A 17,060-nucleotide genomic window follows, 5' to 3' on the forward strand; every position below is an offset into this window, starting at 1 on the left:
ATTAAAGACATATTTGAACATAAGATCAATGTCTTGAAGATTAAATCTTTTGAATAGTAATTTTGATGACAAGTTTGTTGAAAATATTTTCAGCCATTGAACATCACACACTAAGATAAAAATTTAGCTTGGAAAAAATAAGCTAACGTTGATTATTTAACACTTTTAACCTAAAAAAACAAACAGCCATCACATTGAAAAGAGATCCTCTCATACATATAAGCTTCAAAATGTTTGAGATTACCAAAATCAAATTACAATTTATAACATTCATTCGATGAACATAATCATGAGAAATTTTGTTTTGTCGTAGTGATTGTTTTTTCCACGGCCCAACGCTCTCCAAATGTGAGGCCAAGTATAAGAAATATTTTATCACTAAAACCTCATCATACCATTTTACAATGTCCCAACACCGTCGACCAACAAAAGGTTGTCTGGTCTGCCAACTCCTGTATATATACAAAATCTATGTGAAAGCTTGCTGATATATTATTCAAAACTATTAAAAACTCCATTGCAAAGACAGAGAAAATGGATTTATTGAGCCGCCGACTCAGTACAATGTGACAGCACAAACGCCACCATGAATAAATTGAGTCTGCATGTACTGATAATGGTAAACATTTTGTTCTCTTTCTTTGTATTCAACAATTTAATCAAGGCACCAGAGGAAGACAACAAAAAACTGTCAGTTTTTTATCATCTAGTAAAACAAATTGGAGCCACAAGTATTTGCTGACAAACAAAAGTGATTTATTTCCCTGCGAGGTTGTTATCAGTATAAGCCGCCACTAAAACAAGTTGGTGACAGCTTAAAGTATTAGATTTTTCTCATTGCTTAAAATTCAGAAAAAAAAAGCCTAGCAAGCATGCATTGTGTTATTTTAATACGTGTGGGGATGAATTAAATAAAATATAATAAAGGATTATCCAACTATAATAACGGTTGGTGGCAGTTAAGAGCTTTGAGGTTTCCACATCATCAAGCATTTTCTGGATTTTTATTAAATTGGTTTCTTTTTTCATTCAAAATTCAAATTGTCTATTGTGGGAAGTTGAGGTTTTACCAGCTATATAAGTTGTGTAACTTCTCAATGAAATGTACCCAGCAGACAATCAAATCGCCAGATCCTCAAGAGTTTGGAAGTTTTTTCTGATTGTTGTCAGAGAAAGTTTTGGAGCTTTTTCTGATTGTTGTCAGAGAAAAAGTAGAGCAAGATCAATGGCTTTAAGTTTATATAGTTATAGACGCTTTGTAGTTGTGACAATGCTCTTGCTTATTACTGCCTCATTACTTCACCCTACATTCTCTCGTGGATGTGGAAATTCAGCAAGAAAAAGTAAGCACAACTCCTCCTTTGCTTCTTTTGATACATATTTTGCTTGGATTAGAATTTGAATTAGTTTTAAGGTGTTCGAGTCAGTAGGGACTGAGTTTTAAGACTTTTAGTTTTTTTAAAGATATTAGAGGTTATAGTGGGGGCAATGATCTATATTTGAACTGTTGATTCGATATCTAAATTTATTGATTTAGTATTCATATTTATTGATTTGATGTTCAATTTTTTCAAAATATTGTATCAATAGTTCTGACTTTAAAATTGTTATGATAATGATGATACTAATAATTGAATGAAATATACTCTTAGTTGTGAAAATCAACCAAAATGTGATCCCACATCTAATGGGTACCATTTTTGCACGACCATTTGTCTCACTTTTTATTTGGACTGTTTTGGACATCTTGGTGTGGACTTGAAACTTTAGTTATAAGCATACAATTTTCCAACTAAGCTACTGTAAATAATTGGAAGTGATTTGACATTTTCATGTAAGATTTTGATAGGCACACAATTAAGATGCTCAAATACTAGAAATTTCAAAGTTACATAAATCATTTAATCAACTCAAATCAACATAGAAACAATCTAACTGTCACTTTAAAGCATTCAAACATAAATCTCCATCATGAAAACCTTGTATTGTGTCATTTAAACACAACCTCATGAGCCTAACATGACCATATTAAACAATGCACTTAGATTGTGACATTTAAATTGATTCAGTAAACTACAGAAATGCAAAAATGTATTACTTACCCACCAAAACAAAAATTAAAACTCACCATTGAAAAACTATTTCACTTCCACTTCGTTAGTTGTCATCTAGAAGGCTATGGTTGATTAGCTCTAATCTCTAAATATGAATTCGCATATGTTAAAATAATGATCTTGAAAGCAACCATTTTTTTCCATAACTGATTTCTATTACATTAACAAATGAAAAAACATTTTTTTAATCTTCTCCAATATTTCAATGCAGGGGGCAGATTGAGCATGGAATATCAGAAGGCAGATCAGGTGCACAACGAAGGCAATACTGTTGTACACTCCACAAGTCACCAAACTTTGTCAAAGGTTTGCTTGAATCACAGTTGAATTTATGTTTTTTCCACATCACAAACAAGATTAATTGGGGTTTCCTCTGTAAATTTTAAATCAGATGACTCATGAGCAAATACAAGGAAATGTAAATGGGCAGTCCGGACCGTTGAGGGTGAGAAAGATGAAGCCAACATTTCAATGCAAGAGACAAATTCCTGGAGGACCAGATCCTCAACACCACTAAAACAACCCTTCCACAATAATAAATCCCCTCCTATTGATGACCTTTTTCATTTCATCTTCCTTTCTTCAAATGCAATAACTTTTGCATGTAGTCATTGTTATATTGATGACAGAGGAAGCAAGTTTTGGTTCATATTGTTAAGGTTAGGTCCTAAGGACATGTGATAAAGAGCATAGGTTTTTGGAAAGCTGCAGAGTTATGATTTTGTTTATTAAGAAAGAGTTATAAAAAGAGTTGATTTCAGTGTTGTGTGCATTATGATTTCTTTCCAATGTGCAAATTAATTGATTCTCGGCACAGACCAACCATCTCCATTTTATCTATAAAATTGAGTACACAAGAATATGCTTATGGGTATGAAGTCAATTGCAAGGGTGTATGACAAGGAAATAAGTGTTCCCCCTCCAAATTCACTACACCAAAAGAAGAAAGGAATTTGATTTCAAGATAACACCTTATGATATTCCCTTGGGTACATGAATCCCTCTACAACAATAATATCCAGATGAACTAGATAATTCAATTCACAAATCCAATTAGCCAAATGTTTTAGTCAAGACCTCTCTCTTCAAAGCTTCCTCTCCAATAAAAGCACATTTACTTTCTTTTGATAGACTAATGGTCAAACCAAGCAATCTGTAACTTCTACTTAGGTTGACACCATAATTTTCATGGTAATAATGTTTCCATAGCCTCTCAAGCAAAAATAGATTGTAGAGAAGATATATATAGCTTCATCCAATATCTAGCTGGTTCTCTCTTTGAGCAATATATTCTTCTACTGCCCACAAATTTATGAGATAATCGAAACGTATTTCCTCTTCTTTGAGAAAGAAAGAAAGAAATGCAACACAACGGAGAGAATCATAATTCAACTTAAGAATCTGTATAATTAGATTATTGGTAGAAGATGAATTTTGTCATTCTAATGATAGATCATAGAATATGATCTGAAAATTTATGATAAAATATTACTAACAAAGTTATATCCAAAAGTTATTAACACTTATTATCATAAACTGTAAAAGTTTCAAATTTCTAAAGCAGTACCTCTTTTATATGCTACAACTTGGAATGCCATTCTCCTGCCAATGTTTTCAACAGCCACTCTTTTCATGGACTCATTGTGTGCACTTTGAGCTTCTGCATCTGCACCTCTTATATTTGTGAGCTTCTTGCTCTGCCATTCAAAGTCCTTTTTGAAGTTGAAGACAAGTGAACCCTTTTTTCTAAGTTTTTCAAATACAACATTAACCAAAGCAGACGCCATATTTTATTTGACCCTTTTAACCATAAATAAGAAATTGAAGGACTGTCAGATACAATTATGGGCTACTGTAACTATATAAACATACCCAAATACATTTATGAGAAACTGAAGCTGATTTGTACTCAGTTATGAACAACTAAAACAGACTGAAGTGCAATAAAAATGAGAGTATATAGAGGAGGGCAAAATGTAAATTTATAAGCTGAGTGAAGATGCTGCAACTTGTTCGGAAGGAATCTCATACTTGTAATCTTTTTCTTTTTCTTTTTTGACAGTGACTTTAATAATACACAACTTTACAGAACATGGTAGGGCCATCTCAGTCGATTTGCCCCATTGCTGTAACTGAAGGAATATAAGTTTTTTTCATTAATTGTTTTCTTTTCTATCATTTTTAATTTTATTTTTAAAATTTTAACATTTATAAAAATGTCTAAATTTTTTTTAGTGTATGAACATACTATATATATATATATATTTTACTATTAAAAATAAATTATTTATTCTTTATTTTCTTATTTTTATTGTTTTTAAAACACACACACAGACACATATATATACATTTAATGAAATGTTCATAAAGGTCAATTGAAACATTGAGAGCTATATTATTTTATCATACTTTATTTATTTATCTAACTTTTTCTTAATATAATTTTTAATTTTAATTTCTTATTCCATGTAATTTATTAAATTTAAAATTTAAAGTTATTATCAATATTCACATAGCTAATGAAAAATAAACCAATAATTGTTGAAGGAGTTGTAGATTTGTTTTAAAGCTCGTGGTGCGGGGACTAGGGTTTTAGCTCCTCATCCTCGTGTTAGGATCAAATTTGGCCCTTCTATGTGCCAAGGCGAGCTTGGGTTGAGCTTGAACAAGTAGGGGATCAAAGGTTGTAGTAAAGATGGAGAAGCATATCTCCTAAAGGCATGCATGTGGTACCCTAGCTTTCAGGGGATTCTAGAGGGACAATGGGGGAGGAGGCATGCTTTGGGGTTTCTTCAATCCATTATCTAGCTTAGTTGCTATACAATTGAATATAGAGGCTAAGGAGGATATTGCTCATAATTTCTCAATTTTTTAGAGTTGGGAGGTGATTGGATGCTTCAGTGAATTGTGGCCAAGCTTACATGACTCACATGCTTGGATTTCTGATAACTAGGAATCTATTCTGGATGGTTGTATTCAAATTTACCCTATGGAAAAAGGTTATTTTAATGTTGTTTTTGAAAGTATTTATGATAAGAAAAAGGTTCCATGTAGTCATTTTTTGGAGATGGGACGAGAAGTTGCACTAAAGCTACAACATCCTATTTTTTCCCCTTGCATTTAAGTTCCCACTTTTCATAAGACTTCCCAATTTTCTCTTACAAGTATGGGTTGATTCTCTTTAAGAGTTAGTTGGAAACTTGATAGGAGATTTTCTTATGGTGATTGGAGGATTGTCTAATCTCCTTCATTCAACATTTGGCCATATTTCAGTAGAAATTGACATTTCTAATGGATTTTCTACTAAAATATCTATTAAATCCTAGAAAGGTTGTTGCATTCAACCCCTTTTCTATGAAGGGTTTTCCCTTAGATGAAGAAGGTTCTTTCAATCTAGTCATATGGCAGCACAATGTAGCAAAGATGGTATGTTAAAGAAGTATTCTTAGTGGAAGAGTGTTTTACAACAACGTTATATGGTTGAAAAAAAGAATGAAAAGTAAAGGATCTTTTCTCATGTTGTTGCTAAGGAATCGATGCATGGACCTTCAATGTTCTCTTCTCAAGATGCACCACCTTTGAAGTATAATGTTAAAACTGTTATGATTGGTGAGGTAAGAGAGCAAATTTAAATTATTGGAGTTACTACTCTAGAGGGATGGGAGAAATGTAGAATATTAGGGTCTCATAGTTTGGAGATGAATTTGGCGTCAATGGGTAGTGGGACACAAGTTTGATTAATTAAAAACTATATTTTTTGTATTTAATTAATTAAATTAATTTATTCTATTTTATAATCCATGATACCATCAATGTGTTTTTGACAATATCTATGGCTTGTAGTAGATGGAACTCCCTAACCATGTTTTAAATAAGAGTTGCCTCAATATGACTTCAATGAAACCAAAACATTGAGAATAATTTCTCTCCACATCTTTTATAGATTTTTTTTTTGTAAAAATTTAATATACTAATTAATAATAAATTTCAAACATCTAGGTCCTTTGCCATCAAGGGAAAGGAAAACAGATCTTAGAAAATGACCCCCAAGAAACTCCAATGACAAAATTCAGACCCAAAAGGAGGAGTATACCACCCTGAAGAAGAGCATAAAATTTTTGGAGGAGAGATAGGAGAGTGTGAAACAGAGGTTCGATGATGTGACCAAGTTTGTAGTTTGGGTTATACATTCTATGACTTCTACCCTTCACCGCTAGTTCCTTATACAAGTTTTTGATAGATGACTAGCTACAACTGCTATTGGAAAAATTGGAGGGGAAGGATAAGAACAAAGAGAGATAGATCTCTATTGTTTTAACATGTATTTTTTTGGTTATGTTTTTAGCTTAGATTCAACACTAGACCCAAGGGGGCTCTATTTATGGTGCTTCTTTGGACTCTACTTTATTATTGGCTTGGTATATATTATGGTTATGGCTGTAGTTAGTTTTAGTTTTAGATTTTGGGATACTCTAGTTAGAGGTTTTTTGAAATTAAGAAAGGGAGTAGGCTAGATATTTTCTATTTCTTACTGTTGATTGTTTATCAACATTTTGTTCTTGGTCACCCCTATTTTAGGATGCTTTTTAGTTTCAAAAGTAAATTTTATCCATACATAATTGTAGATAAATTATAGTTAAAAAATTCAATATGCATGTTCACAGAAGTTCAAAATTGTTCTAGTTATAGTTTCAATTAAGTTATCATCATTGAGCTTATTAAAGAAAGTGAATGCAAGCATTTAAGTATGATAAAACAAGGACAAATCACAATGCATTTGCAAGAATAAAAGATGCATCAGATTGTAAGGAATGTCCTTGTTCACATTAGACTCATACATCTTTGATGATATTACATAATTATGTTCTAAGATGATTCATCATGTTGCTAAAGAATAACCCACAAATAGCAATTGAGTGACTACACCCCATTATCACATCTTTAATTAAAGAAAACCTTGAGAAATATAGAAAATACATGACCAAAGATAAGAGATAAATTAAATAAAATACAAATCACTAACCAACTAAGTCATGTTCAACCATGTAGATCTCTTAATAGAGTTGTGTGTTTTGTATTGGTTGATAATGATCTATGTCATGTTTAGGAAGGATTCATCCTATATAAGATAAATGATGGATCATGATAGTGCTTGATGTGGGTTTCATGAGTCATAGATTTGATTGGTTTGATCAATTATAATGATGAGGAGGGAATTTTGATTATTGCTAGGTTAATGTGGAATGTGTGGTGAGATTTGATGCCTAAATTGGGGTTCCTAACAAGGAGAGCAATTTTCTCAAGGTTTGATGTTCTTATTAGAGACTATTTCAAAAAGAAAGAAATTTTTGGTAGTTTTGTTTGGGCTTAAACCTAACCCTAAATTTTTTTTGGCACATATTGTTAGTATTTTTGATCTAGCAGTGGTAATTTTGCTATCTATATCCTAAACTCTAATATTGATAAGAGAGTCTCTCTTATGGTTCAGTTTCTGGTTGGAAAATTTATGAGGCTACTACACCCAAACATAGAGGTGGTTTGTTCCTGCATCCAAAGGAAATGGGAAAACAAGGGCCAATGAGATATCCTAGTGATGCTCAAAGGTTTCTTCTTATTTATTTTACCTATGATGACAATTCAAAATAAATCCTATTCAAAGTACCTTAGGTAATTAAAAACACATCGTTGTCTCTTAAGAGATGGGAAGAAGGTCCACATCTTATTGATTCTTCTAGGTGTCGTTGGCTCTTAAGAGATGGGAAATTATTCTTTATCTCACAAATTCTTCCTTTAATTCCATCTTTTATGGGGTTCCATTACTTGAGATCCCTTTAAAATATTGGAATAAAGAAAGTTGCAAAGGGATAGCAAGATATTTTTGGTATCTGATTTCTATCGATGAAATGATAGCCTTTAGAAATTATTGGTGTTTACAAGGATTTGTAACAATATTCATCAAGATCATAATTTTCTATCATTTATTAAGACTAGTTCAAAGTTTTTGCATGGTCACAACCCATAGATTTTAAAACTCTTCCTTTTGCATGCTTTTTTATTTTAAAAAGTAGGTTATTAGGCCAAATTTTTCCCTACTAAAGCTCCATAGAATACAATGAAATTTTGGAGGGAGAAAGTCAAGATGTTGACCTTTTTATGCAATAAAGATAAAGGTATTTTTGTTGTTGGATGCAAGACCTCAGACTATGTCACTTCTTTGAATGTAGATTCCTCAAAGTCTCTTGAAGTTAGGGTAGTGACCTTAAACTTTGATCATGTATTATAGAAATTCCTTTTTAGGAACCCCTAAAAATCTTGAAGGAGAAGGAAGGGGTTGGGAATGAGAGGAAATATCCCTTTGATATAGAGGCTTTAAAGGAAAACATAGCGATTAATGTACAACTAGAGCCTTTAAGGGAAGGCATGGAAGGATGTTTTAGCACAAAGGATGGAGGTGAGAGAAACATTTTGGTCTCTGGTAACACATGTGAGAGATCTCTCATCATTATGATGGGTCATGTAATGTGACTAATTGTATAACTTTTTGCATAGTACAAGGAGGAGTGTGGTCACCATAAATTGCATCTGGAGGCACATGGACAATAGCACATGGTTCATTTCCCCAATGAGCAAGTAGTGCCTACAGGTGAGTCACCTCCAATGTGACTTTGTAAGTCTATACTTGAATCTACAACATGACATTATTACAAATATGTGTTTTAGAGTACATAGTAACATGAATATCAAGAAAGCTATGAGAGAATAAAACTACATTTCGGTCCTTCCAGATAGTAAACAAAATTTCCATTATGAAAGCATGCCAAATTTAGGCATATCTAAAAGGAAGTTTGGAAAAATCTCACAGCACCACCATATGCTAGGTGAACTCCTTTGGGTGGAAAGGCTTGAAAAATTCATGAATCCAGAGCCAATATCTTTGGGCTCACCTACACAACCAAAAAATGTACAAGAGGCTTTCAGGCTAGCCATAAAAGAGGTATCTAGGATCTGGAACTCCCAAATGTCAATGTCGAGGTCCCAAAGGAAAGCCTTGGAAGAGGAGACACCAGGAAAAGTAAGAAATCTTTGGCTCCATAATGGCATTCCAAACAGTAGTAAATCTAAGACTCTAAGTCTTATGAGAAGAACACAAATGCCAACACTGATTAAGGGTATCAACCATCACAAGATGGGGCACCTAGTTAGCCATAGGAGTGGTAGGATACTACTTCCAATCCTTCCACCAAGGGTGAGATGATTAAATACCAATCTTGTGTAATAGGTTGGGAGGCACCACAGAAATTAGAAGATCAATTGTCTATCGATCTACATATATGAGCTTGAATTGAACCTACAGATCCTCCCAAGAGCGAAGGCTCATACTAACTCTAGAAAATAAGTCCTTGGGAGTTTTAATAACCCTGTGGAATAAACACAACATGCTAGCTCCCTAAATCTTAGCTAAAGTAACACCTTGAGTGGAAAACAAAGGAGACCACCAAAGGTTTTGTTGGTTCATTAGGAGCCCATCTCTGAACCCATTACCAGCCCAACGAAGCCATGGTTTGAGGGCTTCTTAGGCTTTCCAAATATTCTTAACAACAAAAGTACCCTGAATCTAAATAGGTTTAGGAGTCACTACCCTGAATCTAAACAAGTTTAAGAAGGGTTTGAAAAGCAATCCCCTTCCAAGCAGGCTAGTTAACTAGGAAGCCTGAAGAAATTTAGTGCCTCAAAAGAATTTTCTAGGCCTCATCTCTAGTAAGAGCCCAAATGACCCACTTGGCACAGAGGGCAATCCCGTATTTTTTAGTGGAAAGCAACCCAAGCCCCCCTAAGGCTTTGAGTAAGTAGTAATAATCCCAGGCAACTCTATGAAAGACATGATGCATATCATCAACAACCAAGAGGAAGTTCTAGAGGAGATGCTCTATCTTAAGATAAGAAGTGTTGGAAGGAGCCCAACAAGAAGAATAGTACACATGGGTGGTAGCAAGCACTTTAGAGGAAATTTGAAACTTCCCTACGAGGGAAAGAGGTTTAGTGATCCAATATTCTAGCTTCTTGTAACGCCCCGCTCGGGAACCCAAGAGAATTAAACCTAACATGTTACAATGTTTACTGAACTATTTTTTTTTTGAAGTTTAAACAACATCAAGATAACATTAATGCGGAAGCAATATGAACATACACAACAAATACACATTTGTAATTACAGATATAGTTTCAATTCCTCAAAGGTTCATTTACGTTGAGTCACATTTAATAATTTTTAAATTAATTAGTTTAAGTTCCAAGTACAATGTCTCATGATCATAAAGAATAACAGATACATAATCGCATAAGCAAATGCATAAGTATAAACAATAAAAGGAAAGTACATCCAATTAATAACATCCACTGCACATGTCGCAGGGTATGTGAGAATAGATACAATACATCAGAATACATGATAACATAAATACATCATCTGAAAAGAAGTCTCTGAGATAAGAAATAAGAATGATAAAGGTACATCTTCTGCAATGAACATCCAACAGCTAGCAATGTGAAGGGGGATCCAAATGGTAAGAAGGCACTACCTCCCGACCGCATGGTTACCTAGTCAGGCTTCCACTCCCACCGTGCAGGGAAGATAATGAACGATCCACAAACGGCTATCAAACATAAAACATTCCTAGGCAAGGTACCCCTAATAGCCAAAACTACCTCAAAGGTAACACATGCTACTCAAGAAGATAAAATAATCCAAAAGTAAGAACGCTCAATCCAATACCAACACCACATAACCAAACATCATACACAAACCAAGTATAAACCAAATACCAAGATCATAAGATAAAGTCAACGAAAGATAATCATCTCAAGTCAAAAGCCACATGTCAAAAGTACAACATCCATGAATCACCAATCATCCTCAATGAAAGTAAGTAACTATAATAAACACATCCGAAAATAGATACACCACCAACAATAAGTACACCACCAGAGGTACACACAAAATCTACAGAGGAGACTCGGGCTACATACTAGGGAGTGTCATCACATGGTTGCTTGAGTTACCCTGGACTGATCTCTTAAGAGACCTCGGACCCTCAAGCGTTGAGTTACCCTGGACTGGTTACTATGAACCCTGGACCCTCAACATCACACATATGGAAACTAGAAAGCCCTCTCAAGAAGACGAGGCACTCATCTCATTCCCATCCTTAGTCTATACAAGCACTAAAGGCATGGGTAGATCAAATATCTCTAACTTATCTTTTTAGTGTGTTTTTCCCCCCATAAATTTTAGTTACTAGATTATCACCTATTACATAACTTGCATTAGGTTACCCTGGTACTGAACACTTTGGGTCCCGGACCCCTATTGCAAGCCACTCCCAAGTCACGTACCTAGACAACCTCTCCTAAGCACATAAAAACATAGTTGTGTCCCATACCACAACACTCATAAAGATCAAACTCGGTTCCTTAACAGGCAACCTGATAACAAGATGGTTCTCCTATTCGAGTACACATAAAAGCTCCACAAATAAAACTCATAAATATAATCTCCAATATGAATGTCAAAACACATCATGACATCCAATCACATCAATAGTATAAAATAAATCTCACAAAACCTCTGGTGTACTCCCTAGACTGGTCGACATCTAATCAACGCCAAAATCTCAAAGCATAGGAAGTACAAGTAAAACAATACAGATACCAAGAGTAAGTTTCATGTTTGGTTTAATTGAACTCACCTAGTTAAGTTGAACATAAGGTTTCATATTCAGTTAAACACATGTTCGAGGTAATAAGTTTTCGCAATCATTCCTTTTTAACTAACCCATTTCTATATTTAAATGATTAAAAATAATGCTTGTTATTTTTTTAAAAATTAGTGTTATGATAACCCAATTAAACAACTTTCGTTATTAATTAATTCTAATTAAATTCTATTTAATTAAATTAATTAATATTTTTTAAAAAATCAATTCATGATGATAAATTACTATGATAACAATTTAATTGACTTAAATTAATCATTATCATAATTTTAATCAATTAATTCAAATAATTTATTTAAACATAATTTATATTAATATAATTTGTAACTCATTAATATTTTATAAATTAAAACCTAATTAATATTTAATACACATTAAATATCATTTAATATTTATTTAAATAATATATATTAATACTAACTAATATAAATCATTAAAAACAAACTATTATTAAAATTTAATAATTTTAAAACTTTTTAAAATGCGATTTAAATCGCATTGCCATCCCTTTTAAGGGAGGTCGTTGCAGCGATTCTGCTGCTGCCGCAGCAGGGTACGCTGCATCAGTAGCCGTACTTGCTGCGTCAGCAGCAGGGTTGCTGCGGCGGTAATCTTATAGAGGGGAGGGTGTGGGGTTTTCCCCACCCGACCCCTATATACATATTTTTTTTTTATTTAATTATAAATTTCAATATTATAATATTTGTAAAACATTTTTCTTTTTCTTTTTTTTTCTTTTTTTTTTAATATTAATTTATTTTATATTAATTCTATAATTAATAAAAATACTCATCACAATTAATATTTAACAAATAAATCATTGTTATTTTACTTCAATTTTTTTTTATAAACAATTGCCATCTTATTCTGATAGGACAGCTATGGGCAAAGATCAAATTTTTTTCTTTCTAAATTAGAATTTACCTTTCTTTCAAACCCTACATGATTTAAATTAATTTTCTCTACGTTTTTCTTCATAAATATGGATAATAAAAGACTAATTTCAATCAATTAGATCTTGAAACAATCGAGATGATAAACATAATTTCAATCACCCAACAATCACGAAGCAAACAGATATTTCCAATTAAAATTGCATTCACAGGATTTCAAAACCCTACCTCGTTCTGATGCTAAAACTCTAACAGCTGGACAAAGATTTCTACTGCAACAATATCCTTCAAGCTACGAAAAATTCCTTCTTTTCCCAAACCCTCTGAATTGCTCTCCAAAACCTGTGTGTTCTCAAACTTGTCTCCCAAAAATCCTCCTTGAAAAATGAACCCTCAAATTGATAAGGAGTTCTCTTCCTACAATCGGGGCACTAATTGTGCGTTTACCCGAGAGGTCTCTTGATCAATCTTGTTAACTCTAAAATCAACCTTTATTTATCTTATCTTTCATATTTTCATGCACGTTAAATGGATTATTAAATCTCTTTATTTAATTTCCACTCAACTTCTATTTTAATCAATTTATAACTTATAAATCTCATGCGCACTTAATGCGATTAAATATCTTTATTAATTTCACATGTTTAATCTTTTCAATTAATTTCTTTTATTTTCAACTCATGCATAAATCATGCGAACTATAATCTTTATGATAATTAAATATCTTTTCACTTTTAATTTCATTTTAGAAACTTAATTGATAAAATATTTATTAACTTAAATAACAATAATATTTAGCATTTATTTAAAAATGCACTCTAAATATATTATTATTAAATTAAATAAATATAATCACGTTCTAAATTTAAACTTTAACTTTTATCTCCAATATTTAATTCTCTCTTATTTAATTAATTCATTCATGCACAATTAATTTCCTTTTTAAAATAAAATATTCTTTTATTATTCCTTCATGCACTTTAAGTGAATTATTAAATTACTTTATTTAACTTTACACTTTACTTTAAATTAATTTAATAACCTTTTAAAATCTCATGCACACTTTCTTAGAATATCTTTATTAAGTTCACATATTTTTTTTATCTTTTAAATTAATCTCTTATATTTAAAACTCATTCATGCGAACTTAAATCTTTTCCATAAATTAATATCTTTTTCCTTTTTAATATATTTTTTGAACGTTTAAATTGATAAATATTTATTAACTTAAATAACAATAATATTTAGCATTTATTTAAAAATGAACTCTAAATATATTATTATTAAATTAAATAAATATTATCATGTTCTAAATTTAATCTTATAGCTTTTATCTTCCAATTCAATTCTTTATATTTAATTAATTTCTCAATTAATTAAATATAATTAAATATTCAAAAAGTCATAATAATTTTTCATTAAATTAAATTATTAATTTAATCTATTAATTAGACTTAATTAATAGAAATTCATCAAAGACTCACAAAACAACATACGCACAAAAATACTCACGGGTTTAAAAAGGGTAGACAGTCTGTTACAAGTCCTCCTTGCAGGACAAGTATTATAGGCTTATGGCTAGGATTGGACTTGATCATTATCTTCCCATTCTCACCATTTGAGTATTTGTAATAGGGCACGCTCATCCTGGCAATTCAGGGAAGTCGATGCCCGGTACCTGCATCCTGCATAAAAGACGAGCATGTACATGTATATAATATATCTAAACTAAACAAGCAATGGTAGAGAGTGGTTCATCGTGTAGATCCCGACTAGCAGGTGACTACGACTCCCTCCCTTAACCACATCAAACACGTCAGACAGAAAGATAAAACAAACACGCACACCATATACATGCAAGTATGGGGTAAGTATTGTAAAAATCATAAGTCTAACATCAAATGCGTACATATAATAATGCATCTCTATCAATACAACATAATCATCATTAAAGACATCATGTTAACATTTTTATGAAAGAAACCACATTTACTAACTAGGATCATTAAAATACCATTAACAACACATGAATGAAATCAACTAAGCAATAATAACCGATGCATTTGTAATTCAAGACATGAAATAATATCATAATATTGTAAATCCAATATCTCTAAACTAATCAATGCATAAAATCAACCTAAAAGAATTTGACAATGATAACAGAAATGCGATCTAGGGGCAGGCACTACACTTCTTCTCAATCCTGGCAAGGACAACATTCCACAACTCCATAGGGGAGGCTTGAAAAGTGAAAGGAATGCCCATAAATTTAATGATTTCCCCATATTGGACCCATTTCCACCCATATTACTAAAGCCATTGAGAGCCTGGCAAGAAGGATTGTCGGTGACAAAGGGTTTTGTACCATTAAATAACAGACCCAAATGCAAGGCAAAAAGTATCCAAGCACTACAAGGCATTGGCTATATTGTCTTCTTCCTCATGTAAAGTAAGGAAGGCGTCATCAATAAAATGGTCATTCACAAGCTGTGTAGAGGATTCTGGAAGAGAAATACCATGAACCACACCCCAAGAAATGACATTGGCAAGAAGATAGCCAAAGCATTCAGACACCAACGCATAGAGCAAAGGTGCAAGAGGGAAACCTTGACAGATAGATCTATAAAGCCCAAAAGCTTTAGATTGTTTCCCATTAATGGTGATGCAAGCAGAGGCATCCCAAAAAGAATTTGCATAGATTGCAGAAAAATTGGCCCAAACTCTAGAGCTTGCAACATTGCTAGAATAAAGGGCCACTCAATCCAGTCATAGGCTTTGGCAAAGTCAATTTTGAGAAATAAGGCCTACTACTTAGATTGCCTAGCCCATTCCACTCCTTCCCAAACAACAATGATGTTTTGAAAAATATAGCAGGATTTGATAAAACCATTTTGTTTAGGATGAACAATATAAGGAAGAAAATGTCAAATTTTGATAGAGAGGGCTTTGGAAATGATCTTGTAGGAGACATTCAATAAGGTGAGGGGTCTCCAATTGTAAATTTCCTCAGGATCACCAACTTTAGGTATGAATTTGATATTGCCCTTATTGATAATGCTACCTAGGGAATTAGAATTGAAAGCTTCATGGTAAACCTGAAGAAAATTATGACCAATATCATCCAAATGGATTTTGTAGAATTCACAAGGAAAGCCATCACAACCAGGGGCCTTGTCAATAGCCATGGAAATGACAACTTCCTTTAATTTTGCAAGCATTAATTTTTTCTCACAAAAGGCATATTGCTCAAGAGCAAGCTGATTGGGAGTAACTCCAAGGAATTCTTGAAGAGCTTGGTGACACATAGTAGAAGGCCCTTAAGCCTTGAAAACTTGCTCATAATGGCACACAAAATTTGGAAGAATATTTGGTAGATCAGTAAAGACTTGATGGTCTTCATAGATGCGCTTGATGCCAATTGCAGGATGGTAAGCTTGCATAGCATTAAGAAATTTCGTGGAAGCTTGACTGCCAACCTCCAACCAATGGAGATGGGCCTTGATCTAAGCTCCTCTAGTAGCATAGCTATCTACAAATTGCTTCTGGTGTCAAAGATTGGCGAGCCTAATCAGGAGATTTGTATCAAACAGATTCATGGAAAGAGCTTCTAAAGCTGTACACAGATCTTTGGTAGTGGCTTAATAAGATCAACTGTGGTACTTGGCCAACTGTCTACTATAAATGTGAAGAAACCTTGTAGTATACAGAATGACATCATTCCACCATAGAATCCACCCAACATGGGTGTGGGGTCAAGGCTCAAGATCCCACACACAAAGAATGTGGGCAATAGTGGGAGGATAGGACAACAATGAGGTGTTGAGGTAAAATTGGGTTTTACAAGGATGGGGTTGAGCCATTTGCCAAGTGATAGAAAAAATAATGGGGGAGTGATCAGACAACGCCACATCTAGCAAAGGAGTGGTAGGTAGGATCTAGCTTGAAAATTGATCCATGTATTCCAAACCCCATCCGGGTGGTGGCTAGCATTAGGATTAAAAAGACCTATCTTGTTCTGCATGTGAAACTAGACCTCACGTTTGCCCAAAACCCATCTAAAAGGTAGAAGTCCCTCCTTGTCAGTGACTAGCTCTACCATTTTGAAATCCCCACAAAAGACCCAAGTCGCAGGTGGCAAATTATCTGCCAACTAGCGCTACATGTTTGATCACTCCACAATATCATTAGGAGCATAAACATTAACAATACCAAAACAATGATTATGAAAAGACAAAAAATTACAAACTAGTCGGTCTAGTGAGTCAAAACCATGTGAA

The 17,060-nt window shown here is 33.2% G+C and overlaps 1 long non-coding RNA gene across 1 annotated transcript; it reads right to left on the bottom strand.

The window, feature by feature from the left end:
* Window positions 1-210: 210 nt before the first annotated feature.
* On the bottom strand, window positions 211-3,943 carry LOC149550395 (uncharacterized). The gene is made up of 2 exons (XR_016354516.1): window positions 3,682-3,943; window positions 211-452 (listed from the first exon to the last, which is right to left on the bottom strand). It is a non-coding gene; the product is annotated as an uncharacterized LOC149550395 (long non-coding RNA).
* Window positions 3,944-17,060: the final 13,117 nt, after the last annotated feature.

Source organism: Cupressus sempervirens, chromosome 7, assembly GCF_028749045.1.
Source record: "Cupressus sempervirens isolate cs-2001-9-10 chromosome 7, ASM2874904v1, whole genome shotgun sequence".
NCBI classification, from domain to species: domain Eukaryota; kingdom Viridiplantae; phylum Streptophyta; class Pinopsida; order Cupressales; family Cupressaceae; genus Cupressus; species Cupressus sempervirens.